The sequence below is a fragment of the Canis lupus genome, chromosome 18 (genome assembly GCF_048164855.1).
Source record: "Canis lupus baileyi chromosome 18, mCanLup2.hap1, whole genome shotgun sequence".
Taxonomy (NCBI): domain Eukaryota; kingdom Metazoa; phylum Chordata; class Mammalia; order Carnivora; family Canidae; genus Canis; species Canis lupus.
The window spans coordinates 20,918,735-20,945,815 of NC_132855.1; the positions used below are offsets into that span (position 1 = coordinate 20,918,735).

The window sequence follows — 27,081 nt, forward strand, 5'->3', positions numbered from 1 at the left end:
CCACGCACCGGGAGCCCGACATGGGACTCGATCCCGGGTCCCCAGGATCGCGCCCTGGGCCAAAGGCAGGGGCCAAACCGCTGCGCCACCCAGGGATCCCCAATAATGTACTATTTGGAAGTGATAATGGCTACTTGGGAAATATTTTTTCTCTTTTATTATTTTTTAGTATTTAAAACAGTGTGCCTAGTTCTTTCATTTCCTCAGTTCACATTCATGAATTGCTTTAAAATCGTATTCTAGTGCAGCAGTTCTCAACTGGGGTGGGACGGGGCATTTGGCAATATCTGAGGATGTTTTTGATTGTCACAATTGGTCTGTGGGGGTGCTATGGCACTGTGTGGGGCATCTGTCAGGGGGGCTGCTACACATCCCATGATACACAGGACAGCCTCCCACTACAAAGAATTATCTGGCCCCAAATGGCAGTAGTGCTGAGGCTGGGAAACACTACTCTAGCAAAACTGTGACATGCTGTGAATGTGTGCTGTCTGCCTTGTGGAGAGACTGAGGCCTACTTCTGAACTCTGAAGTAGCTTAGTTCTCCAGAAAACCAAGCTCCCTGTCCACATCTGACAACAGTTTTCTGTTGGGGTCGCAGATGACATTTTTCCATGCCCATGGTCAGTATAAATGTTAACAAGCAAATGGATTGATTGTCTTCTATTAACCCAGCCATATATTTTCTTGCTTATAGAGAAAGTAGTGACTCTTTGTACCCCACTCTTTTATTCTCCAGCTTTAGATATCTCCTTACATATGTAAAATACTTTTAAAATATCTGTAACATGGGAGCACCTGGCTGGCTCAGTCGGTAAGCATGGGACTCTTTTTTTTTTTTTTAATATATTTTTTTAAGATTTATTTATTTATGATAGACATAGAGACAGAGAGAGAGAGGCAGAGACACAGGAGGAGGGAAAAGCAGGCTCCATGCGGGGAGCCCAATGCGGGACTCGATCCTGGGACTCCAGGATCGCGCCCTGGGCCAAAGTCAGGCGCTAAACCGCTGAGCCACCCAAGGATCCCCCCAGCATGGGACTCTTGATCTTGGGGTTGTGAGTTCAAGCCCCACCGTGAAGGTAGAGTTCACTAAAAAACAAAAACAAATAAATAAAAAAATAACTGTGACATTTATCATTTCATCTTGCCCATGAAATTATCCTGTGGGACAGACAGGAAGAAAATGATTCTTCAACCTAGTATCAGGAAATTGAGAACCAGAGACGTGGGTGACTTTCCAAGGCCATGTTTCAGGTTACTAAAAAAATTGACACTAGAGCCCCAGCACCCCTTCCATGGAGTCACCACAGGCAATATTAATAACTAAGGACTTGGACCTTGATTTCATGCAGACCTAGGGTTTTTATTAATTTCCAGCTCTTTTAGCTGTGTGACCTAGGGAGAGTTAAATAGCCCCTTCTAGGCTCATATTTTCTTCTTGGCAAAATGGGGACTTTTTTTACAGGGTTGTTTTGAAGGAAGAAAGAAATAGTACACGTAGACCTACTAGTGGTTGACTCATTAGAAATGTTCAATAAAAGTTTGCAGTTACCGTTGTTCTCTTATTTCTGAATTAAGACAGAAGTGCCCTTACTGTATCTGGCTGTTAAATATTGTCAAGTCCATAATTGTTTAAAGGCCTTAGTTTTGTCAGCTCTACAATAGAGGGTTGGATTAAGTTATTTGAACTTCCCTTTCAGCCCCCAAACTCTATGATTCTTTACTGCTCAGTGACCAAGAGAAGTTGTATTTCAAAAATAATATAATAAAGTTCTCTGGAATGGTTTATCACAGAGGTTCCTGCTGAGGACAGTGCAGTTCTCCTGGTTATATTACTGTTGCTCTTACAATTAATGTTTTTAGATCATGTTCACTTATAGGACCATTTCTGGACTTTATTTTCAGCCACCCCCTATTCATTATGTACAGAAAGAAATTTAAATCACTCATTCAAAAAAAGAACTAGCAAATATGAAAACCCTCTTAGTATCATGATGCATATTGTGGAGTAATATTTGCCTCTGCTTCACATCCAACAATTTCCTTGTGGGAATCCAAATAAGGGAAAGGAGCTATCAGACATCTTCAGAGGTCATTATTGGTGTGTTTTGGATACTCTCACTGAGTTAAGTTCTATTCAAAACATTTTAGAAGTTATTTAATAAAAAATAGTGCCCTCATAAAATATGCATCAGATAAACTGGAAAGATGATCTCTCACCTAGTGCTACAAAAAATGCAAAATGTATGGATGACGTATCCCTCTTTTCTTCCTTTTTTTTTTTTTTTTTAAAAGATGTATTTGTTTACTTGAGACTGAGAGAACAATCAGGGGAGGGGCAGACTCCCCACTGAGCAGGGAACTTGATGCAGGCTCCATCCCAGGACCCTGAGATCATGACCTGAGCTGAAGGTAGACACTTCACCAACTGAGCTCCCAGGCGTCCTTCCCTCCTCTCTTCTTAAAAACATTTCCCTCTGTTGTGTCCACTCCAACCCCCATCCCGAAGCCCCATTACCCCATCTCCACTAGTTCCATCCTCTCTTTCCCTTTTGGGCCAGTATTTCCATAAATCTCCAACATGCCAAATATCCTTTGTTGCCTTCTCCCACTTTGAACTCCGCAGGAGACTCTGCTTTGCCATAGTTAAAACTTAAGGGGATGCCACTCTTCAGGTCTATACTACCTATATTTTGTGAGAGGCCAACTAGGAGTTTGGTATGATTGAGAGCTTTCAGACCTCCTCTCAGTTTTGATCTTTACTGTAAATAACATTTTTTGAACATTGATGTCAAATTAATCCTCATAATAACAACCCTAAGAAATGGTTACATTTGGTATTCCCATCTTAGGCCTGGGGAAACTTAGGCCTGGTTGATTCTATTACTTTCCCAAGGCCACACAACTAAAAACTATTAGAGTTAGGATTCAAGACAAAAAGTTTGATAGAGCCCATGCTCCTGACTATTACTCATGCTACCTCTTAAAAAAAATACATATTAGGGACACCTGGGTGGCTCAGCGGTTGGGCGCCTGCCTTTGGCTCAGTTTGTGATCCCCGGATCTGGGATCGAGTCCTGCATCGGGCTCCCTGCGAGGAGCCTGCTTCTCCCTCTGCCTATGTCTCTGCCTCTCCTCTCAATCTGTGTCTCTCATGAATAAATAAATAAATCTTTAAAAAAATAAAAAATAAAAATAAAAAAATACCCATTTTGTTAATTTGGGAGAGAGAGTACACAAGCATGAGCGGGGGAGAAACAGAGGGAGAGGGAGAAGCAGGTTTTCTGCTGAGCAGGGAACCCAGCGCTGGGCTCAATCTCAGGACCCTGAGATCATGATGAACGTGATGCTTAACCAACTGAGCTGCCCGGGTGCCACTCATGCTACCTCTTTAGTAATAACATTTATGGAGTCCTTACTATGAACTGGCATTGTATTAGGTACTTTAATACAGTTTCTCATGTAATATTTAAAACTGTCCTATACTATTAATATTAATACTACTGAACAGTTTGCTTCTCTGTAAAATGAGGCTATGATGCCAGTAACCCAATGTTGCTTCAATACTTCATCATATCTGCATTGTAACATGTTAGAATGATCTAATGGCTCACATCTTACTCTTTGACTAGAAAGTAAGCTTGCTGAGAATGTGTCTTATTCACCATAATTTCCCTAGTACAGAGTAAGATACCTCACACCTAGGAGGCATTCATGAAAATCTGAGGAATAAATAAATACAAGCCGTCCTTCATACAGCAGTTGAGACAGGGTAGGTGACAGTGCCATGCAACTTAATTGTTACGCAAATGTGATAGATGTGTTTGACTCTGCTTAACAGAAAGTAAGATGTTTTCCTTTTTGTGGAGCTTTATGGGTGATGACGTGCTTTTTTACCGTGGTTTCTTGAATAGTTCCATTTGCCTGTGCTGCCCAACCAAAGTCAGACTCTCTTCTGAGTATTTCCAGGGAAAGAGAAGAGCCACTTTGTCTTGAAAATCTACACCCTACTTAAAAGGCACATATAATCTAATTTTTAAAAGTCTTATGCCTCCCAGTTATAAATGCCAGTAAGGTAAGGTCTTTATTATAGAATAAGCATGATGAATAAAGCACAAATGTATTTTTAGAGAGCTGGAATAACCTTGGATGACAGGCAAGTAGATCAGAACAAAGTGTTGCTAATGATTCCCCCAGATACTTTAGGAAGAGTGCAGAAGATCAATAGATCCACAGAACACTAATCCCTCTTGAAACTGTGAGCATCCTGGATTTTATTTATTTAAGATTGGTACAATTGAGTTATATTTCTGAGAATCTAATGGAAGAGAATCACATCATCTGTCAGGAAAGCAGTTCTCTCAGCTTGCACTGGCCAACCTTCATCCTGATAATCCTTTTGACCAATGAAGTAGTTGGTATATTCTTGTAAACTTTTTGGAAGCAGTTTGTCCCTTATTAGGCCTGAACTTGAAATAGTTGGAGAAAAAAAGAAATCCAACAGCTCCTCTTGCATCAAAATAATACAAGTGAGTCTCATATTAGTAAAACCCTAGGGCATAGTATCACCTAGCAAGTTACAGGTACTCAATAAATGCTCTTTGAATAAATGGATGAAAATTTAAATTTGTGAAATGGATCAATAAATATGTGATCATTTACACTCCCAAAAGATGTATCTGCTCATTTGCATCTGAGTGTTAACTTTAAATATGGATCTTTAAGCTAGTATTAAGGATTAAGAAGGTGAGATTTTTCTTTTGAAGTTACTTAGTCCTTTTTCCCATCTGCTGGGACATAGCAAACCACCTCAGTGGCTTATCACTTTATCTATCACATGTATGATGAAGGAGAGGGTTTCTAGTTCCTTCATTTTCCTAAGTACCAATATCTAATTTTTTAAAAGTAAAAACCTGCTGGACCACCATGATTTACAGATTTCAAATGTGCTGTAATGTATTATGACTTTAGCATACATAGCTTTCCCTCCAACATCTGTATCCTGATTTGTAGTCTAATAAACCTTCCTGCTGCAGATGGCATGTGCATAGTTGTTCCAAGGTGTAATACATCAACACAGCATTTCTAAACACAGAGCAATAATGTATTCAATTAAGGGAGGAAATAAAACATCGAGCCGTTTCTTATAATAAATCTTTTACTAAGCTTCCCACATCACATGTTTGCGGAGGAAATAATACGTGTCATTCAGACTAAGGGTTATTGTAGACTGCTGAGGGAAACATGAAATTCTGGAGGTTTCAGCAGTCCTGTGAAACCCTGAAACATGGAAAGTGTACAAATTAGAAAAGGATGTAATATGTGACTAATGATACCTCTTGGGATACCTTTAGAACCCATATTTACTGTTATGATCACTAGATTCATTTAAGCTACAGGAGTTGAAAAGCAATACCCTAGTAAGTGAAAAACACCTCTGAGTTCATTAGATGTGGTTGTAATTTAAGCTCTAAAGGCTTTTTTCCTTGCTGTCATTCTTCATATTTCTGGAAATGTGGTACTTGAGCTCCTAATAAAAGTGGTCTACATCATGACCATATAATCTACAGTTCCTGGAAAGCACATTTACACCTCCACATCTGTAGCTAAAGCCAGGACTGAACTGAGACTTAATTTACCCCAGATGTCACTCAAAAGAAAGTTCTGGAGAAGGCTGCTGCTTTTAGGATTTTCTAGTGCCCCAATATGCCTCAGGCACTGCTATGAATATGCAGCCCAGGCCCCCCAGGCCCAAAAGTTGGAACCTCTTTTTGTAAACCATGCCACGTACAAAACTGACTGAATTTCACACAGTAAATCCCCAATCCTGCCCTCCATTTGTGGAGGGAAACAATGGCCATTCTGACCTTATTTACACAGATGATACCAGGTGTTTCTGTCTTAATCATCTGATCAAGAACTTTTGCTCTTCTGACTTGGTAAGACATCATCCTATAACGCTTTCAAGAAGATTATGTGACAGTTTCCTTGAAAAAATAAAATGTGTATATGTATATGATTTGAGCTGCTAATCACCAGAGTAGCGTTTGATGGATCAATATAATCAGGCAATCCATTTCTATCTAGTGATCTAATAATACTCTTCCTTCCTTAGCTTTGTGTTTCCCTGACCAGTATCTCTTTTCCTTCATGATGGATGAGTTGGCCTAAAATCAGTTTTCTCCCATTCCCAGATGATATGACTGACTGGAACAGCTTTATGGGTGAGAAAAGATCAACACATAAACCATACAGTTCTCCACAATGTGCAGAAATCAAGTCAGACGAGACTCCAGTCCCGCTCTAACCTATATATAGTTTTAGTTCTACCTCTTAAGCTCATGTATGTGTTGGCGCCTTGCTTACGGTTACCTTCTTTCCACTGGGGCCCACCAGGTGTGTGTGGGGGGGGCAGTGAACCCTCACAGTTTCCCCAGAGGCCCCGCTGACTCAGGGGGAGTTGACGGAAGGCTGCTGCCAGCACATTGTGCTTTATAAATACTGGAGATTTCTCGAGAGGAAAATCATTTGTGGCTGTGTCAGGTCAGATACAGAAGCCAGATCACCTAGGCTCAGTTGGTGTAATGCTCATAAAAATTACTATTTAATAAGGATATCCTTACGATTTATTAAGGGGACAATGTAAAAATGGCCATGTGAAATATAAGTTTACACCTTTGTAAAACTGCTGTTAAAGACATTGTTCATTCAGTGTTTAATTATTAATCAAAGATCCATCTACCTGACAAATTCCCCTTAAAATATGTTTCCTGAAAACCTGGTGTGTATTCTCTATTCAACATGGACATCTATATAACCCATTGCATTTTCCTTTTTGCTTTGGCTACAAAGATTAGAGATAAATTCTATGCTTACTTGTACTGATAATTTTATTCTAACTTCCCAATACACAGTTTCTTTCTCTTTCCTCTGTGGTGGTCTATGAAATGGTATTGGTGGTCTCTGAACACCTGAATTTGTATGCAGAGGGGTGTGTAGGATGTGTGTGTTTACTCACTTGCATTTTTCTGTAGAAAAATCCCACAGTTTTCAGCAAATTCTTAAGGGGATGTATTATCCAGAAAAAGTTAAGAACCATAGTACTATATGATGTTTTATATTTTTAATCTCACTTTTAACTGTTTTGTCTGTATAACAGATATATTTCAATATAAACAATCTAAATCACTTTTTTCTGGGAGGAGAGAGAAGGAAAAGGAAAAGGAAAAAAATATGTAGACATAAATACAAGAACATATTTTGTTGTCAAGTACTCAGCCTGTTAGTAGGTAGGATGTCAGAGGGCATTTTTGGTTTGTTTGTTTATCTGTGTTTTTCAGAAAGAGTGGGCTGAAAAGAATGTCCCTAAATGGAATACATCTGTATGAAAATGTAATCTGGTATCTTTTCTCTTTTTATTTTTCTCCTATCTTAAGGATAAACAAGCAGACAACTACTTGGACAAGTCTGTATAGACAGCTCCCTATGTAAATGTCTCCTAAATACTGTAGGGAGGTGATAATATACATAGAAAATTTCTTCACCACGTGGCATTGATACATATTGGCCTCAGGACAGAAAAAGTCCACTGTGTTGTACATATTAATATGGGATTTTTAAGACAGCCCCACAGGAGTATGCTTGCTAATTTGGAAACTAGATAAGTCCAATAAAATGAAAACTTGTTCAGAGAAAAAGCCTTGATGAGAAAAAAAATCTCAGGAGATCAAACAGTAACACCAAACCATTGAAGGAGCAGATACATTTCCCCCTAGAACAAAAATATCGTCCATCTTGATTTTTCCAAAATAATTTTTTATGAACATATTGTGAATTACACAGGACACCAACCCTGCTGCTTTGGGAGCAAAAAGGCAGAGCTGACAGATGTAGTTATTTGCCAGGAACAACCATGTGAATTTATAAATATTTTACAAGTGCAGCTTTCAGAAGAGTGACTTTTACTGCCATATTAATGCAACTTGCAAATTTATAGTCTGGGCATTGGTGGGTTATGAATGTCCAGCATTCGAGGCTAGTGCCAAGAATATGGTTTATGTTTGGAAATTTTTTTTTTCTCTGAACACAGACTTGTTGGCTGTTAAGACCTGTGTTATAATTCAGCTGCACATGAGGTGCAAGGCTACATAATACATCAGTTCCCACTCCCAATGGCTGGACTCATAAATACACTCATTACAACATACTCCATGTGACAGAATGACACACAAAGCATAAAAATATCTCTAAAGAATAGAGAATTAGTAATGGCAGAAGCAATAGTGGCATGACTCCAAGCTTCTGGCCAGACCCATGATATGTGACCTAAAGTTATAATTATGTGTCACAGTGTAAAGAAAACTGGAATCCTGGGTTCGGAAGTAATATTTTAGTATCTATTAGATCAACACTCTCGTCAGTGTTGTCTGATGCATTGACAGTGCACTACCGAACAGGCTGTCATTACTCTACTCATCTTTTGGGCAGGAGGGTGGAAGGGAGGTGGTCAGAGAGGAAGGAGCATCACTGCAACTCTTTCCTTGTACATTTATTTATAAGTTGCTTTTCCCATTGATCATGTTCATGGTGAAGTAGTCTTTCTAGTGTTCCAGATCTTGAGAAAGAGGAGCAGATTTCTCTGAACTTGAGCATACAAGGCTTGCAGTGAAATCTTAAAGTGACCTGTCACGGTTCACATGTTGAAAGGTCCCCCTGTTGGAGATGTTATGACATAGGCAGAATTGTTGGCCATTGATGAAAGTCACCACAATAGCCTGACCTTTCTGCCTTCCACTAAGTAGCTGCATTATCTTGAATACATCACTTCTCAAGCTCTCATTTCATCTTTTGTAAAATGTTCACATTGTACCGGATGATTGCAAAATCCTTTCCAGCCTATGATGATTTTTTAAAAAGACTTTATTTATTTATTCATGAGACATAGAGAGGCAGAGACACAGGCAGACGGAGAAGCAGGCTCCCTGCAGGAGCCTGATGGGGAACTTGATCCTAGGACCGTAGGATCATGACCAGAGCCAAAGGCAGATGCTCAACCACTGAGCCACCCAGGTGCCCTCATGCTTTTTTTCTAATACATGTGTGTCAACCTACGTAGATGCTGATGAGCAGTATATCATAATTTGCAATATTAACGGTTTTTCAGTGTGCACACTTTTTCATCTCCTAAAAACCCCAGTGCCAAAATGCTTCATCATTTCACATGGGTATGTCCACCATTTCTTGCCCTGTATTAAGACTGTATGTAATCCCTAAAAGATTTAATTAGAAGTCTAAGCTTAAATAATGGGGAATCTTGGGTTCTTACAAAGATTTGTAATTAGTACAGTGAAGAAAGTTCTGAATTGCCAATAACATGTAAATAAACAAACAATCCCTGTTTGTTCCAAGGCTTAATCCCACTGAGGCCCCCTGCAACTGATGAATCATGCAGCAGGCAGCAGACTGCCCCTTACCAACTGACCTTACACATTTCAATGAAATGGACTACATCCTGTGAGAAATGACACACACACACCCAAATCCCATGCAGTTATTGTATTAAAAAATACTTTGTTAATAGGTTTTAAAGATGACCTTAGCCTTAAGAATAAGAGCCTGTCAAGAGCAAATCCTTCTTCTTTTCATTTGCTCTAACATCAGGGACAGAAAGAGTCAAATGCTGTTACAGTTCCCTAGGAAAAACTTAGCTTTAAAGAGGATTGAATCAATTTCCTGATCTTATCATCTTAGAGCCTAGCAATTTTTAAAAAACTCGAGTAGAACGATAGTGATCCACCGTCTGGATGGTCTCACATGTTCCTTGTTTGTTTTCCTTTTCTCCTTTTCCCTTTATCTCTATCCTGACGTGTCTTCTCTGTCCTCCTATGACGGTAAAAACCTAAAAGGAAAAGAATGAACTATTTCTACCCTTCGAACCCAGCCGCATGTTCACATGATAATTGGCACATGACCATATAAAATGACTAAAATGGCATCCTTAACTGCAGGCTCAATTTACATAATTTTGTGTCTTCCAAATATTAAGACAAGGGTCACTCATTTTGTAAAATTAACAGCTGATATAAATTTAGAATACAAAAAAAGCACAAGGAAAAGATTTTTCCTTTTTCACCCAGTTTATGGCCCACCTGTGGAATTTACTACCCTGGGAGGCTATAGATTCAGTCAATGGATGAATTAGAAGGGGCTAGGTAATTTTATGACCAGTCATAATACTGCAGTTATGAATATTAAGATAAAGGTAATAGAATCTCATGCTTCAGGCCACAAACAGAGCATTGTGGGAGCTTTTGCAATTCTCTATTTCCTTATGATGCTCTGAGCAAGTGGCGAGATTCATATTGAAGTTTTACCTCCTTTTGAAAGTATCGACTACTGCTGTGAACAGGATACCACATTTAGGTCACACCGTTTTTTTGTTTTGGCAATGAAAATTATGAGTGTCTGCTAATATGATGCCAAAGAACAATGTAATGACAAAAAAATCAGTTCTTTCATTCAGTGAATATTTATTGAGGGCCTACCAGAAACCTGTCAGGGTTTTTCGGTGTTTGGGATACAACAGTGAGAAAAACAGAAAAAAGTCCCTGTGTTTATGAAATTTACATTCTAGTGGGAGAGTAATCATCAGCCAAACAAGTAAGTTATATAGTACATGAAAGGTTTTTAAATACAAAGAAAAATAAAGCAGGCAAGGGAAATAGGAGACAGTTTACAATTCGAAGAGGGTGGTCAGGAAAAGCATCGCCAGAAGGTGATATTTGAAACATGGAAATGCACAGGGGAAGAGCGTTCCAGACAGACAGAAGAGCAAGTAGAAAGGTTCTAAGACCTGTTGAAAGGAATCTATTAATTAAATATATTCTTTTTTTAAAAAAAGATTTTATTTATTTATTCATAGAGACAGAGAGAGAGGCATTGACACAGGCAGAGGGAGAAGCAGGCATCACACAGAGAGCCCGACGTGGGACCCCATCCAGGGTCTCCAGGATCATGCCCTGGGCTGCAGGCGGCGCTAAACCGCTGCGCCACTGGGGCTGCCCTAATTAAATATATTCTTGATAAATTAGAAGACTCAAGGGAATAAGATAATCTGATTTTTTTTTGTATAAAATGTTACGACCCTTTTTATTTCTCTCCTGCTTGATGAAAATTTTTCTAAGAGTATGAGATAATTTTCCTGCTTCAGTATTATAGAATCATGTACACAATTTAACGATCTACTCACCTGAATTGGGGATGAAAATTCCAATTGTCCACTACTGCAGCATGTAAGACTGTTGATGTACGAACTGAATATGTGTAGATTCCTAGGTGGACTCTGGCTTTTATTTTAAAAATCAAATTCTGGGCATATCAATTATACTTCCTTTTGTTTTCCTCTCCATTGTATACCCTTTCCTTTACTGTATTTTCTTTTAGAAACTTTTCTGTAAAATCTTGCTCTATGTTACATGCTCCTTTTTCTTTTCTGCTCTTGCTATAATCCCAAAAAACAAACTTCCTCTTCTTTTTTTTTTTTTTAAGATTTTATTTATTTCTTCATGAGAGAGACACAGAGAGAGGCAGAGACACAAGCAGAGGGAGAAGCAGGCTCCCTGCAGAGAGCCCAGTGTGGGACTTGATCCTGGGACCCTGGGATCACGACCTGAGCCAAAGGCAGACGCTCAACCACAGCCCACCAAGGTGCTCCCCCCAAAGAACAAATTTCTTTAGGAAGAACCCCTTTTATCCATGGAGTTTTTCTTGCTAAAAACCATACCTAAACTTGGTGGATTAAACAACATTCATGATTTCTCATGGTTTGGTGGGGGTGGGGAGCTCTTCTCGGCTGGACTGGCTTGGCCAAGCCAGATGTGGTCTGGGAAAGTTTACCTCACAGGATGGGAGGTGTTCTGTGTCACCCTCTGTAAAATAGTGAAACAGGGACAGGGTAACCCCATTAACACTCCCAGGTGAAGTCCTACGTTCCTCAATTTTTGTATCCTTAATCCTATTGCTAAGGACACTGGGCCTGAACTTGTGCTCTTGTGCTTGGCAAGATTAACATGATTTGCTGCTTCTTTTGCGGCCCTTTGAAGTGTACAATGGATGTGACTTAGAACAATTGGAGAGCTATTGGTCCAGGAAGAACTTGGATTATTTCTGTTTATAGTCAACAAATACTAATTTCAGAGAGCCTATTATTTTCCTCCCAGGAGCTACCAACACAAATCCCTTTAGATTCAACATAAAAAATGAAGGAGGACACTCAGATGAGGATTTGGGGTCAAAACATATAGCGTATATAGATTAGATTACAGAGGCAAAAAACCTGCAATTCAAATTAGAGAAACTGGCACAATTTCCATCAAAGCTTACGATTCTGATAATCTAGAATTCCAGGGTTGCTAATTAAAATGGGTAACCTCACATAGTTTCTAATGTGCAAAGTTGCAGACTTCCTAAGATCCAAGAAAGAATGTAACTGCTATTTTGGGTGAGCTATTTAGTTGTGGTTCTAGTTTCAATTACTAGGGATGGAAGCTCTTACCTCTAGAACGCTTTATATACTAAAGGTCTTAAGCAGTAATAATCAGAGGGGCACCTGGGTGACTCAGTTGGTGGAGCATGCAACTCTTGATCTTGGAGTTGTGAGTTTGAGCCCCATGTTGGGTATAGAGATTCCTTTAAAAGAAAAAAAGGAAGTAACACTCAGAATAATAAACTTTTGCTAACATTTAAAAAACATTGTCCACAGCAATTCTGAAGTTTAGCGAGGCACATGTTGCTAGATTCCCTCTATCCAAGAAGCAGGTAGCATTTCTTGATTAGGTCCAGATGTTTTTCCTAGAGTTGACTCTCTGGCTTATTGTCCTCTCAGGCTCTTCTCAGAGGAAGGGGGTTTATTGCCTTCTGGGCACTTTCTTCTCCCTTCTGAGACACTCTTCCACTTCAATAAAGAATAACTCATGTTTGTAGTTGGGTTGCTTTCTCAGCTTGCATCTTGCATGTAGAAAATTAAGGGCCCAGAGAAATTTTTTTATTTCAAATTCTTTCTGTTTTAGTCTAAGTTGGCCAGAATTTAGTTAGGGCAAGTCTCTTAAAAACTTGTGAGCTTCCTAGGAATCTAATTTGGGCCTACTCTATGCCCTAGAGGCACAGGACCCAACTCTTTGAGAAGGCCACTTTCGACTTCAGGCTGTGCATCAGCTGTGATACAGCATCCTTAAGATTCTAGGTATCACTGTACACCATTCAGTGGTTTAATAAGGAGTCTTTTAGCCACCCCCTTGATTTGGATCTTTACTACTGACCTCAGTTCTTACTTTGAGAATCTTTAATGGCTAGAGAGACCAGAGATATATAATTGTTTTATTTCTAAACTCTCAACCCCTGGCTCTTTTTATAATGCCTATAGAATTCTGCGGGAAAACTACAGTTCCCTCTTTTGCTCATCTCTTTGTTTTATACCTTATCTTACACAATTAAAAAATAAAAATAAAACCACTCCCTTAACATTTTTGCCAAGAAAGCTCCTTAGCCAAATCTACAAATGCATTAGGTAATTTTCTATCTTTCAAATTATCATGGACATTAACTTTGCCATTGTTTCACTACTATATGACACAGACTCCATTTTTTTCCAGGGGGCTGGAGCAGTATCTTCATTGATTGTCTGGCCTCTGTTAACAATTTATGCACCATTTTACCAATTTTGGCTACCATTTATTTTTGCCACCTTTCCAATCAGTCTCCCACCTGGTCCCAAAGTAAGTGCTGTGTATTCTAAGTTGCTGTCACAGCAGCTTTCCAGTTCTCATACCACTTTCTCTATCAGCTCTGGCTGCACAATGCACTGTCCAAAAACTTTGGATTAAAACAATAGTGGGGCACCTGGGTGGCACAGTCAGTTAAGCCTCTGCCTTTGGCTCAGGTCATGATCCCAGGGTCCTGGGATGGAGCCCCTCATAGAGCCCTGCATAGGGCCACGCGTGCATCTGGGCTCCCTGCTCAGTGGGGGGGTCTGTTCTCCCTCTGCCCCTCCCTGCTGCTCATTCTCTCTCTCACTCACTGTCTAGCAAAATAAATAAAATCTTAAAAAAAAAAAAAACCCAACAGTAGCTATATTTCTTACAGTTTTATGGGTTAGCTGGGTTTTTTTTTCTCATCAAAAGTGGTTCGGCCAGGGCTGAAAGGCTCTACGTATATCTGGTGGTTGCATCTGTGTTTGCTTGAGAGCCACATGCCTGTCATCATCAGGAGGCTTGCCCAGGCTCATCCACATGATACAAAGTCATAGTGTATAGAGGTGCATATACTGGCATGGGAGGCATTTGTGAGCCCCTTTTGCAATCTATCATATTTCCTCTCCTTTCATTTCAACTTCTCTCATCTTCTTTAGCACTGAGAGGACTTGGCTTGGTTAGCAGCTTGATTGGACTGCCTTTTCGGTCTTTGGCTCTCTTAATGCTACTTGATCAAGACTGAGTGAAGATTTACTAAAACCATGCATTTGGCATAACAGTTGTTCAATACATGGAACTATGTTGCTTTGCATCTTCTTGGCAAGTCTAACTCTTCCCAGTTTCTATTTGAGAATTTCAAACTCAAAAATGTTCAGTTATTCGTAACTATTTGAGATGTAGTTTTGATTAAAACTGTCATACTTTGAGGGGCATGGCTTACCACTTATGGGCGTTTATATGCCATTCTTTATCATTAGGGAACTAACATTTTCCATGAAACTTACCTTGTCCTTAAGTAGACAGATACTGAATATAATCATGAATTTGTTTGAAGAGTTAAATATTGTAGTGGTGGGTTATATGAAACTTATTTTTCTTCAATATTCTGTTTTCTCTATATCAGGATTAGTAGTTATAAAGAAGGAGGGATTTGCAAGAGGCCAGGTTTGGCGATGGAAAATGGAATTATGTTTTGAGGAAAGCATCTACTTAAGCCTTCTGCATTCTTAAATCTATCAAAGGAGTCATTTATTTCTCTCATAAATCTGTAATGATGGCACAGTTGCACATAATGGTTTGTAATTTCCTTTGGTCAGCAAAGAGAAAAATGAAAGAAGTAAACAAGCACATGAACCTAGTAATGTCCACCCAATATTTCTTAATAGCCCCTGAGATGGCAAACCTAAATGATCTTGCTTGCTGAAAATCATGGCAATATTTGAGAGGATGAGTTTCCAGTCATAAAAAGAACACAAATAATGAGGTGATTTCTTCTGTCCTGCATAGCCTGAATAGCCACAATTTCCTGCAACTGGTGAGCCTTCTGCATTTACACAGCCCTGCAATAGGATGCTCAGTGTATTCCTATTCTTACCCTATTTCTTATTCTCGTTGTATAAAAAACTTATTAACATGTTTATAAACTAAAAGCTTAAGCCAAAAATTTGACTTTGTTTCACTGAACTCTTAAATTCATGTCTTGTCTTTTCAAGATAATTTTTCTATCCTCCTCCCTCAAGACTGGAAGGTTGGTGTTAGAATAAATAAAATTTACTTATTTATTCTAAAAGTGTGTTTTAGGGGCACCTGAGTGGCTCAGTCGGTTCAGTGTCTGCCTTCAGCTCAAGTCATGATCCTGGGGTCCTGGAATGGAGCCCTACCTGGGGCTCCCTGCTCAGCAGGGAGTCTGCTTCTCCCCCTCCCTCTGCTTTTCACCCTGACTCATGATCTCTCTCTCAAATAAATAAATAAAATCTTTTAAAAAGTGTCTGTTTTAGGCCAAGTCACATTTTTATATTCATGTTATTAAGAGTGATATGTGAAAATATCAACTACCTGAAGGAATTATTTTGTGAAGTGATTACCAGGGCGACTGTATGATAAACACATTATCATCTGAAGGGTAAATGCTCCTCATTTTCCATGAGCAGTTCATAGCCAGTAAGAGATTTTTTGACCTCATGTCAGGTCCATCAATACTACCATCATTATCTGAATGTCTGATGCCTCTGCTCTGGAATATTTAAATTGCCTCCTAACCAATCTTTCTTTTGCACTCTTTAACCACCACCAAATCATTTCATTCATTGCTATGAGAGTAATTTTCCTTAAGCTGTCATTCTCCAGTTTAGAAACATTAATGATTTCCTCATAGAATAAAGCCCAAATTCCCTACTTGGCATTCAAGGCTATCTATTAGCTGGTATCACATCTATTTTCCACCTTCATCTTAATACAATAATCTCAGGAAGGAGGTTAACTTTTCTTAACTTTAAGAAGCCCTTTAGGGATACCTGGGTGGCTCAGTGGTTGAGTGTGTCTGTCTTTGGCTCAGGTCGTGATCCTGGGGTCCTTGGATTGAGTCCCACATCGGGTTCCCTGCATGGAGCCTACTTCTCCCTCTGCCTATGTCTCTGCCTCTCTCTCTCTGTGTCTCTCGTGAATAAATAAAATCTCTTTTTTTTTTTTTTTTTTAAGAAGAAGCCCTGTACATAAGGAAGAAAATGTCTCTTATTTTAAATAGAGTCATCAGGTTTTTAGTGGGTCTAAGGATTCTGTATCATTTTAATCTGGAAAGCCAAGCACTGCTCCAGGCCTACTCTGCAATTTGGATTCAACAAATATTTATTAAGAGTCCTGTATGTGCCAGAAATTTGCACATTTAACATTAACTTGTGATCTTCAAGACAATCTTGTTGGGTATTACCACAGCTAGTTTCCAGACAAGGAAGTTGAGCTCAGAAAAGGTAAAAATCTATGCCCAAAGCTTCATGACTGGTTAGAGTGGAGCTGGAATTTGAATAGCATTCTCCTGAATCCGTAACCTGTGTTCTTTCCCCTTTACCATAGTTCTAGCAGAAAAGTTCATCAGAGGGACTCCTGGGTGGCTCAGCGGTTTGGCACCTGCCTTCAGCCCAGGGCATGATCCTAGAGTCCCGGGACTGAGTCCCACATAGGGCTTCCTGCTTGGAGCCTGCGTCTCTCCCTCTGTCTCTCTGTGTCTCTCATGAATAAATAAATAAAATCTTAAAAAAAAAAAAAAAGAAAAGTTCATCAGAGTGTGCTTTCCATCTGTCCTGGAGCCTTCCTCTAGTTTTCTTAAGTGTGCTCTACATCAGGATGACTTTGGGAGGTGACAGCACAATAAATGAACTTTTTAGAATTACAGTGTACAAGAGACTTACTCTCATATATGCTTGGCTCTGAACTGTTCTTTCTCACTGGGTCAGAAGTACATGTTGCATGATGGCAAACAGGTGTTTTCTTCTTGATGCTGTGTTTTATTCTGTGTATTTCAAGTGTGATGTGATGATGAAGATTACTTGCAGTAGTACTGAACTTGAAGCACTTTATAAGGTCAGAGTTCACAGTGTTTAATGCATTCAGTGATGTTGCTAATGATGACAAAAGCAGGAATGAATCACATGTATTCAAAGATATTTCCTGGTATTATGGCTTAATTTGTTAAGGGTTTCTAAGACATTTGAAAGATTTTATTATGCTTTGGCTCCACAGAAAGAGTTGAAATAGCCCTTGAAGACTTTAGTTAATTGTAAGAGATCCTTCTTCCTGCTACCTCCCAAGTGGTCATATCTTAGAGAATAAGTGTTTTGTGAAGAGCTTTGAGAAAATAGAGAATGCTAATCATAGAAATATCGAATACTTACAAGAAACATAGGCACCTTAGATGCATTGCAAAATATTTAACTTGTTGAAGCCAAATTTCAAGTATATTTTATTTTTAGACTTCTACTCTGTGGTTGGGTTTGAAAACTGTATTTCCAAGCCAAAAAAATTATTTTTATAGGAAACTATTTTTTAATCCATATATCTCCCAAATGTTTCTTCTATATATTTTGGGGTATGTCTCTTTCAAGAACTGCAAGGGGTCTGACATTTTATTCTACTTGCAAACCAATAAGGTAGCCTGCCACAGTTTTGTGTGATGCTCTTACGTCAGAAACCAAAGACAGTTTATTACTCACAGCACCAGCAGTAGCCAGAATGTCAGCATTTGTGCCAGGTCCCTGAGCCTCTACTCCCACTGGGCAATGTAAAGATGATCAGATGACACCTATACATGCAATGAGGAGTATTACAGGTGAGTAACCCGGAGTTAGGGAACCTAGATTGTTTATAATGGGCAGTAAGCATGTCTGGCTTTCTTTTAAAAAAGATTTTATTTATTTATTCATGAGAGACACACAGAGAGAGGCAGAGACATAGGAAAAAGGAGAAGCAGGCTCCCTGTAGAAAGCCCGGTGCGGGACTCGATCCCAGGACTCTGGGATCACGCCCTGAGCCAAAGGCAGACACTAACCACTAACCCACCCAAGCGTCCTGAATATGCAATTCTTTAAGTTTGAGCCCCATGTTGGGTATAGAGATTACTTAAAAATTAAAAAAATATTTAAAAACAAAATAAAACACTCAATTTCTGGAGTCCCAAGAAACTTTAGGACATGCTACCAGCTTGACACAGTGGGTGGTAATAAAAGCTGTGCCCTATGATTTGAGTGGTCCTGTCCCTCAAATTAACTACATATCATTGGTAATTTTACCATTATGACTTCAATCCTTCAACTCAAGCTTTAGGTTTACAAATGAGCTCTTTATGTAATTACAAATACTGCTGGAAGTAGTTCCATTTTATCCCGCCACGCTTTGGTAAATAGAGGCTAGGTTTTATAGGGGAAGAATACTCCCAGCATTTGAATTAAAGAGATGAGATCTTGGGACACCTGGCTGGCTCATTTGGTGGAGCATGCAACTCTTGGTCTCAGGGTTGTGAGTTCAAGCCTCACTTTAGGTGTAGAGATTAACTAAAAATAAAATCTTAAAAGAAAGAGAAAGATGTGACCTTGAGGCTTGGTTTTGCTACTGAGTACGCTGGCCTTCAGTTTCTCTGTCTGTTAAATATTAAAAACTAGAAAACCATGGAGAAATGCTATAAAAAATCTGAGAGAAAATGCTTACCAAACAAAAATTCTATACCTGTCTAAACATGAGGGTAAATGTGTTTTCAGATATGTGAGGTCTCAACAGAGTTACTGCCCCTACATCCTTTTTCAAAGAAAAAAATATGGAAGGATATGCTTCATGAAAATGAGTAAGTAAAATAAGAAAGAGGAAGGCATGAAATAAAAAAGGTACGGGATCTAACACAGGAAGGAGGCAAAGGGGATTCCCAAGATGATGCAGGAGGAAGCCCCACAGTGGTAGATATCAAGAAACCTAGAAAACAAGTCGTCCAGATTGTAATGGAAGAACAGAGGAGTTGTTAGAGAAGTCACTGGGAAACAAATTAAACTGACAGATTACATGAGGTATTGACCACATTGAGAGGAGTTTTCAGTTCTAATAGAGAGTTTGAGAATAAGTTGATGATAGGTATATAGAAATTCAAGCAACCAAAAAAAGTAGAGGAAAGTATGAACTTTTAGGAAATGAAAAGTTGTACAAGAAATATAATATATTGTAGGACTGAACTGTAAACAAGATTAATAGATTCATAATGATGTAATCTTCAATTATGGGTTTAACTTAAAAGTACACCATCGTTACACTGGGAAGATGGAGAAGGGGAAATATGTGTTTGTTTTTGGGTGTGTGTGGAGATGTGTTAAAAGAGGTAATTCCTCATCTCCCATAGCAGGAAGCAAATAATGTTTAAAATACAAAAATCAAGAAATAACAGCATACCCACATTCTTTATAAAATGGATGCAAACACCATAAGGCACAACTAAAAGGATGGAAAGGGGTTACCACGAGGAAACAGGAATAGGGCTGGGAGCATGTGGACAACAGGACTGCTTTTTGTCAAGTTCTAGTTTTCAAATGATGTGCATGTATTACTTTGATCAAAATTTAAATTCACAATGTAATGTATTAATTGGCCTATCGCCAGAGAAATGTTGAGCAGAGATTAGTTGAAATTAGAAATGGGATGGAGCCTAGTGGAATAAAGGGGGCACATACCACAAGCAGAAGGTGATGCTATTAGGAGAGGTGAGAATTATATTTCTGCCTCTCCTACATTTTTTTCTAGGGCCAACCTGGGCTACATCTTTGATCTCACATCATAAACTCTGTTAAGGCATTAATCACATTTAAAAACTCTACTAACTTGTGTGGGACACCAAGGTCTATATGGCAAGTCAGTACTGCAGCACACTAAATGCTGTCGTCTCAGCCTAATTAACTTAATGCATCTTTGCTGAATGCCTCATGCAGTATCCATGGGTCCTTTGACTCACTGGAGGAATATTGCTGCGTTGCTTATTGAATACATGTATGGGTGGGAGACAGAGGAGAGAAGGCGATGGCCGTTCTTAGGTTCCTGTAGGCCTAAACTAGCAGTCTCCTAGGTAAAGATGACGTCCAATTCAACATTCTGAACTGCATCTAGCAATTGTTATTGTCCCATGAATATTATGATAGTAATGCTTAGAGGGTGGGAATCTTGCAGCTTAGATAAAACGGTTGCCACTTGTGTGGAAGTTAGCTGGAACTGTTGTCGTATTTCTAGCTGCCTCTCAAATGTTGAGCCTCTATTAGCCTGCTCATCATGTGGTACTTGCATCGCTTCACTTCTCAGGACATTTTAGCTAATATCGGTTTCAGAGCTATGTGCAGTTTTGGTACTCTATACTAACATGGTGGGGAGGTGGATGATAGGAAAGAAAGGAGTGGTGTAAGAAAACTATACTATATTAGAGTTGTCAAATTTCCACACCCTCTCTTCTGTTTACTTATTAAAGAATCTGAGCACAAAACTTTACGTACAAAACACAGTGCTAGACACTGCGGGGATACAGAGCTACAAAGATACAACCCCATATATCAAGGAACTTATAGTATCAATGGAGAGACAGAGGCATGAATACTAATTATAGTGTCAGGCAGAGGGCTCTAAGATAACATTGTCTCTGGAGTTAGGGTATCTTGATTTCAATTCCCCACTTCCTAACTGTGTGACTTCAAATGAGTTAATCTTGAAAAAAAAAAAAAAAGAATTAACCTTGTAGAGGCCTCTGTAAGATGGAATAATAATGTGATGACTGAATGAGTTAATGTTTGCTTAGCAAAGTGTCTGGCACAGAGTAAGGCCTCAATAATAGCAATAATAATAATGATGATGTTATTTTAAATTGTTATAAACAAGCAAAATGTCTTGGGAGCAAGGTGAAAGGAGTTCATGATGATATTGAGATAAAGTTAAGTGAGAAGGTAGCACTGGAGCTGAGCACTAGAAGGTGAAAGGTGAATAGAAAGAAGGAATTGGAGTAAGGGGACAGTATTTCAGCATTTCAGATTCAACAATTGGTAGGGACAATGACACAGAGAGATGTTTTTAACTTAGTTAGGGTTCAGGTATGCTTGGGGGATTTGTCGTGAGAGGTGATGCTGGAGAGTGAAATGAATCCAAATTGGGCTGCACCTGGAATGTCATAGGAAAGGAACTCAAATTCCGTTGTGTTGGTAGAGGGAAAAGTGAAGAAGCTATTAGTTGTGACCTTGTTGAGAGGAGATGAGGAGGGCACTGTGAGCTTCTCTGTAGACACTGGAAATGTGCCTGGGAAGATCGTGTCACCATTCACAAATGAGGGACTCAAGAGGTGGTCTGGTTTACAAGGAAAATAATGACTTGTCTTTTGGAAACATCCTTTTAGTTCTCATGTTCATTAAAAAATTATTTTCTCAGGAAAAGATTTCTTAAATCAATGCTGCTATGAAAGCTAAAGTTTTGTGCAACTTTGGAGGCAATAACATATAAGTAGTTTGATTTTCTCTTTTTTTTTTGTAATTTGATTTTCAAGTGGCCTCCTATGTGCCATGTTTGGATGTCATAACTATGTAATGAATTAATTGTATGCTTTCAGCACAAGAATCCATTAGCAATATTAGGCTGGACACTTTCTGTAATCCCTCATATCTCCTCACACCTTGGTGGGCTCTCACTATTTAAGGTAAGATCTTAGGATCTTAGTATCTAAGGAATTATTATTGATAATTTAGCAGGAGGAATATCTCTTCACATTTGTGTTGATTTAACTTTGCATTTGCTAGAATTACCTCCTATGCATATTTAAGGGATTTGTTCCTGGCTTGTCCATAAGACATGCTTCAGGAGCTGTTATTGAAATTTATATAATGCTAAATTTGGTTGAAAAGTAAGCAAACTGAATTTCGAATAAGGTCTCCCTTTTGGATGGCAGTGCTTTTATTCTCTTCTCACTGGGATGTATGCTTGAATTCAGTGGGTATCGTACTTGCCTCAGTTGTAAAGAAGAGAGAGAACGATTTACTTCCAACTGTTTTTTTTTTATATTCACTATTACAGTCTCAGTTGGATGATTTCTGTTAACACCATCAACTGTTGCCTTGAACTCTGAAGGTTATAGGGAGATGAACTGGTCAGGAGTTTGGACGAACAGGTTTAATGGAGCTTAGTGGTACACCATTTTTCTGAAGAAGCATATGCCTGCACCCTGAATCAGTCCTCCAAGATTAAATGAGTTTAGATAACAATCAGGTATTTTCCCACTAGCTTGCAAACCATCTTTTTGTCCCCCTGATATTTTAATGGCCGCCCCCCAGCCATTGTCAAGTGTTTCTTATTATTTCCCTGCTGGGCTCCTTCAGCACTACAGTTACTGCAGGGTCAATCATTCAGTCATTCACCATTTTTTGTCTTCTCCCTGTGTGTCAGGCACTGTGCTTGGTGCTGCATACTGGATGCTGAGGTAAACAAGTTCTCTGCTCTCATGGGACTTCAATTCTGTTGGGGAAGACAAATTATAGGGACAAATAATTTTAAGTAATGATAGACTAAAAAAAAAAGGTGAGAGACATAATGTCTAAATGAGAGGCTGCTTTAAATAGGGGAGTTCAGGAATGGCATCTCTGAGGAAGCACCATATGAGTGAGCAGAGACCTGAATGAGAAGCAGGAGCCAGCCATATGAGGATCTGGGGAAACATAAAACTTAGTCTGGCTTAACCAAGCAGTACCATGTGCTTGGTTAAGAGGTAAGCATCATTGATTTAAGGAACTAGTTACTAGATTGGGGTGAGTGGAGAGCCTGCAGTTAATATGGGTTTAAAAGCATAAACAACCACAAACGGGTTTTCATACCCTTAGGAAAAAAAGGCAGTAGTGAGGCAAAAAACTGCGAGTCGATTTCCTAAATCCCTTCACTCACTCTCAGTAACAGTATTTCTAGGTAGACCCATAGTTTAGAAGCACCATATCAGCACTGCACGGTTTATATTTGGACTGTCATATGAAAGAGAAATAAACTACAATCTTATTTAATTTGCCAATATATTGGATCTTGTTATGCAGCTGACTCTACATGCTAACATAGGTTAAAACAATACATGGGGTAACAAGAAGATTTAAAGAAACTGTGGGAAAGGATAAAAAGACCACCTGTAATCCCACTTTTTGAATACAACTAAAAATTTGTATATTATCTTCTGTGCTTCATCCACATGCATGTTTTTTATGTAATTGTAATGCCTTTATGTACCATTTGGCATTCTGCTTCTTAATGATTTAATCTTATTTACATATTCTTCTTTTTGAAAAAAAGGAGGGGAGAGGAGCAGAAGAGGAGAGACTCTCAAGCAGACTCAAAGGTGACTGCAGAGCTCAACATGGGGCTCAGTCTGACAATTGGGACATCATGACCTGAGCCAAAAACCAACAGTCAATAGGATGCTTAACCAACCCAGGCACCCTGTCACATATTCTTCTATGTTTTATTATAGTTGTCAGTCATTTTCAGCAGCTTTATATAATTATAAAGTGTTGTTGTACTATAATTTATGAATCTACTCAAGGGGTAAATTTTAATTTATTTTTATTTTTTTTAAAGATTTTATACATTTATTCATGAGAGACACAGAGAGAGAGGCAGAGACACAGGCAGAGGGAGAAGCAGGCTCCATGCAGGGAGCCTGATGTGGGACTTGATCCTGGGACTCCGGGATCATGCCCTGAGCCAAAGGCAGATGCTCAACTGCTGAGCCACCCAGGCATCCCCAAGGGGTAAATTTTTAAAAATTAGGTTTACAAGGGTGCCTGGCTGGGTTGGTTACTCAGGTTTGTGAGTTCAAGCCCCAACTTGGGTGTGGAGCCTCCTTAAAAGTTTTTTTGAAAAAGGTTTATTAGTGATCTAGTTTTGATTTGTTGTTGTTGATTTTCTAATGAATCTGAGTGGGTCTATGAGTGCCTCTAAATGCTAGCATGTGTCTGAAATATATACTTGGCAGGAAATGAGTATAATAGACCATCGACTAATGTTAGCTGGCATCATTATTTTTGTTATTAGGCTTGGACTCCACTGTCTATCCCTAGAGATGGGAAAGTGGAGAACAAGATCTGGTTTGAAATAGCAGCTGGGGCAAGTTGGAGGACAATGATGCAAAAAACCTTAAATGAGCTGTAACAAATCAATTCTCTTGTACCATTTGTAAGACATCTAGTTTTGTGAGTTGTGCTTATTCTTCAGATATTCTGGACTGGAATGCCAACTCAGACTCTTCAGTTCTTCATCTTTAACTATGTCTTCTTTCCCTTTACTTTGACTGCTTTACCCCATCTTGTGCGGTGTCAGGGTCACTTGTGGGCTTAATGTTTTGGATGTTTTAATAGAACTGAATCACTAAGAAGAGTATTCCACTAAGAGGCTTTGAAATCTCTAATTCGGTATTGTTACAGCTAAAATTAATGTGGCATTGAGTGACGATGGTAGGGTTCTCATGTGAGTGGGTTCTGATGGTAATTAATTTGGGTGTACTTCTAGTAAAAAGTATATTTTATAATTTTAAAATTTATTTTTATAAAAGTTAGATGTTAATTGTATATAGGTAATCTAATCACATTACTTCAAAGACCATAAAGTATAAAAAGTATGCAGCAGTATGTTTCCCCCAACATTGTCATCTCTCCAGTCCCCCACTCCTCCTTGAAATTAACCACTGTTTATAACTTCTTCCTTCCAGAGTTTTCTGATTTTATATAAGCAAATATAAATGTAGGTTCTATTTTCCCTCTTTTTTTACATTCTTCTGTATCTTAAGAAGCATCCTTAGAAGAAATTGATTTTCAGTACATTTTCAAGACCTAAAATTTGATAGTAATTTCTGGTAATATTATAGGTGTGATTAAATTTCAAGGGCATATTCAGAGCCTAGAACTTATATATATATTTTAAATTCACTGAAATGTGCCTGGGTGGCTCAATCGGTTAAGTGTCTGCCTTCAGCCCAGGTCATGATCCCATGATCCTGGGATCGAGTGGCATCAAGCTCCCTGCTCAGTGGGGAGTCTGCTTCTCTGTCTCCTTCTGTCCTTCCCCCAGCTTGTGCTCTCTTTTTCTCTCAAATAAATAAATAAAATCTTCAAAAGAGAAAAAAATTCACTGAAATAACACTAAGTAAATTTCATGTAATGTAATTTATGCTGCTAAAAACAAAAGAACATGGTCAGGATACAGCTGGAAAATGCATCAGATTTCAAAGTCCAGGTTTTCACAGCTGTGCAGCACTTACAGCCCAAGTGTTTATGTCACTAAGACAATATTGTTGCTGTGTATCCTATAAAAGATGTCACATTTCAGGTTTGCACTTTGCCATTTTTGGTCTGGGATCAACAAGATCTAAAATCATTTATTTTAAGAGCATAGAGGGCTGATTATACGATACTCTTGGAGGTAACAGAAACTCCAAATCAAAGTGGCTTGAGTGATAAATTTCTTGGTTCACATGAACCTGAAGTCCAGTGATAGATTAGGCTTCTGGACTGATTGATATAGTAGTTCAACTCACCAAGGACCTGTCTTCTGTCTTTGCTCTCTGCTATCAATGGTGTCTATTTTATTTTCAGGCTAATTTTTCTCATACCTATACTTACAAGGAGGAATTTAGATTATTTATTCTCTCAAAATGGAGTGGTGTAGAGTTGGGAGAAACAAGCAAGGGATGCTGAACATCAAGGAATTCTGGGGAACTACCCCTCGGTTGAAACTCAAGAATGAACTACCATGAGAGTGCTCAGTGAGTTTCACAATGAATGGAAAAAGAGCATGTGGGCAAGTATGCTTGTTTAGAGACTACAGTATATCTTGTTCAAGGTCAGCTGTTCTCAACTGAGGATGTACACTGGAATCACTGTGGAGACCAAAATTGAAGATACTGATGCCCAAGTCCAGTTGCCAGAGATTCTGATTCATTTGTCCAGGGCTGGATCTCAGATTTTAGCATTTTAAAAATGTTATTCAGGGGATTCTACTGAGCAGCCAGGACTGAGAACCATCTTCTAAGAATGAGAGAAGACTAGTGTTCTTAGGAAGAATAAAACAGAGAGGTCAAACATTGTGTTAAGTTTTATTTTATTTTATTTATTTTTCATAGGTGTTAAGTCTTATTTTAATTCCTAATGCAATAATATTGGCAGACTATAAAACTGGTTGTCAAGTATCCCACATTTATTAAGCGATTAACATAAAGCTAACAGTCCATTATTCTCTTTATTCTAATGAAAATAAAGGCAAAATCAAGCAATATAACAAAATAACAAAAATAAGTTAGAAACACCACATTAGGGATCCCTGGGTGGCGCAGCGGTTTGGCGCCTGCCTTTGGCCCAGGGCGCGATCCTGGAGACCCGGGATCGAATCCCACGTCAGGCTCCCGGTGCATGGAGCCTGCTTCTCCCTCTGCCTGTGTCTCTGCCTCTCTCTCTCTCTCTCTCTCTCTCTGTGACTATCATAAATAAATAAATAAAAAAATTAAAAAAAAAATTAAAAAAAAAAAAAAGAAACACCACATTACCCTCCTTTCTTTACTAATTAATAGCACATATGCTAGTTCCCCCAACTCTTGAGTCCACTCCTTCCCTTTTAATTCCATTGCTCTTACCTGAACTCAACACATCACAATTTTTTACTTGTCTCACTGTGCAATCTCCTCATTGGATTTGGTATTTCTTTCTTCCACTTGTTCTTTCACAAAGCTCCCAGGTCAACTATTTTTTTAAAAAAATTTATTTATTCATGAGAGACAGAGAGAGAGAGAGAGAGAGAGAGAGAGGCAGAGACA

At 38.9% G+C, this 27,081-nt stretch overlaps 1 long non-coding RNA gene across 5 annotated transcripts in view; it reads left to right on the forward strand.

The window, feature by feature from the left end:
• LOC140608813 (uncharacterized) overlaps nt 1–26,740 on the forward strand; it is a 151,118-nt gene extending 124,378 nt beyond the window's left edge. For 2 of the 5 annotated variants that reach the window (XR_012010793.1, XR_012010792.1), the window contains 3 exons: nt 18,998–19,080; nt 21,856–21,942; nt 23,571–26,740. This is a non-coding gene — a long non-coding RNA (uncharacterized lncRNA). Of the gene's footprint in view, nt 1–18,997; nt 19,081–21,855; nt 21,943–22,685; nt 22,720–23,570 lie in introns of all 5 variants that reach the window. The other 3 variants (XR_012010796.1, XR_012010795.1, XR_012010794.1) reach the window with 3 other exon arrangements.
• Nucleotides 26,741–27,081: the final 341 nt, after the last annotated feature.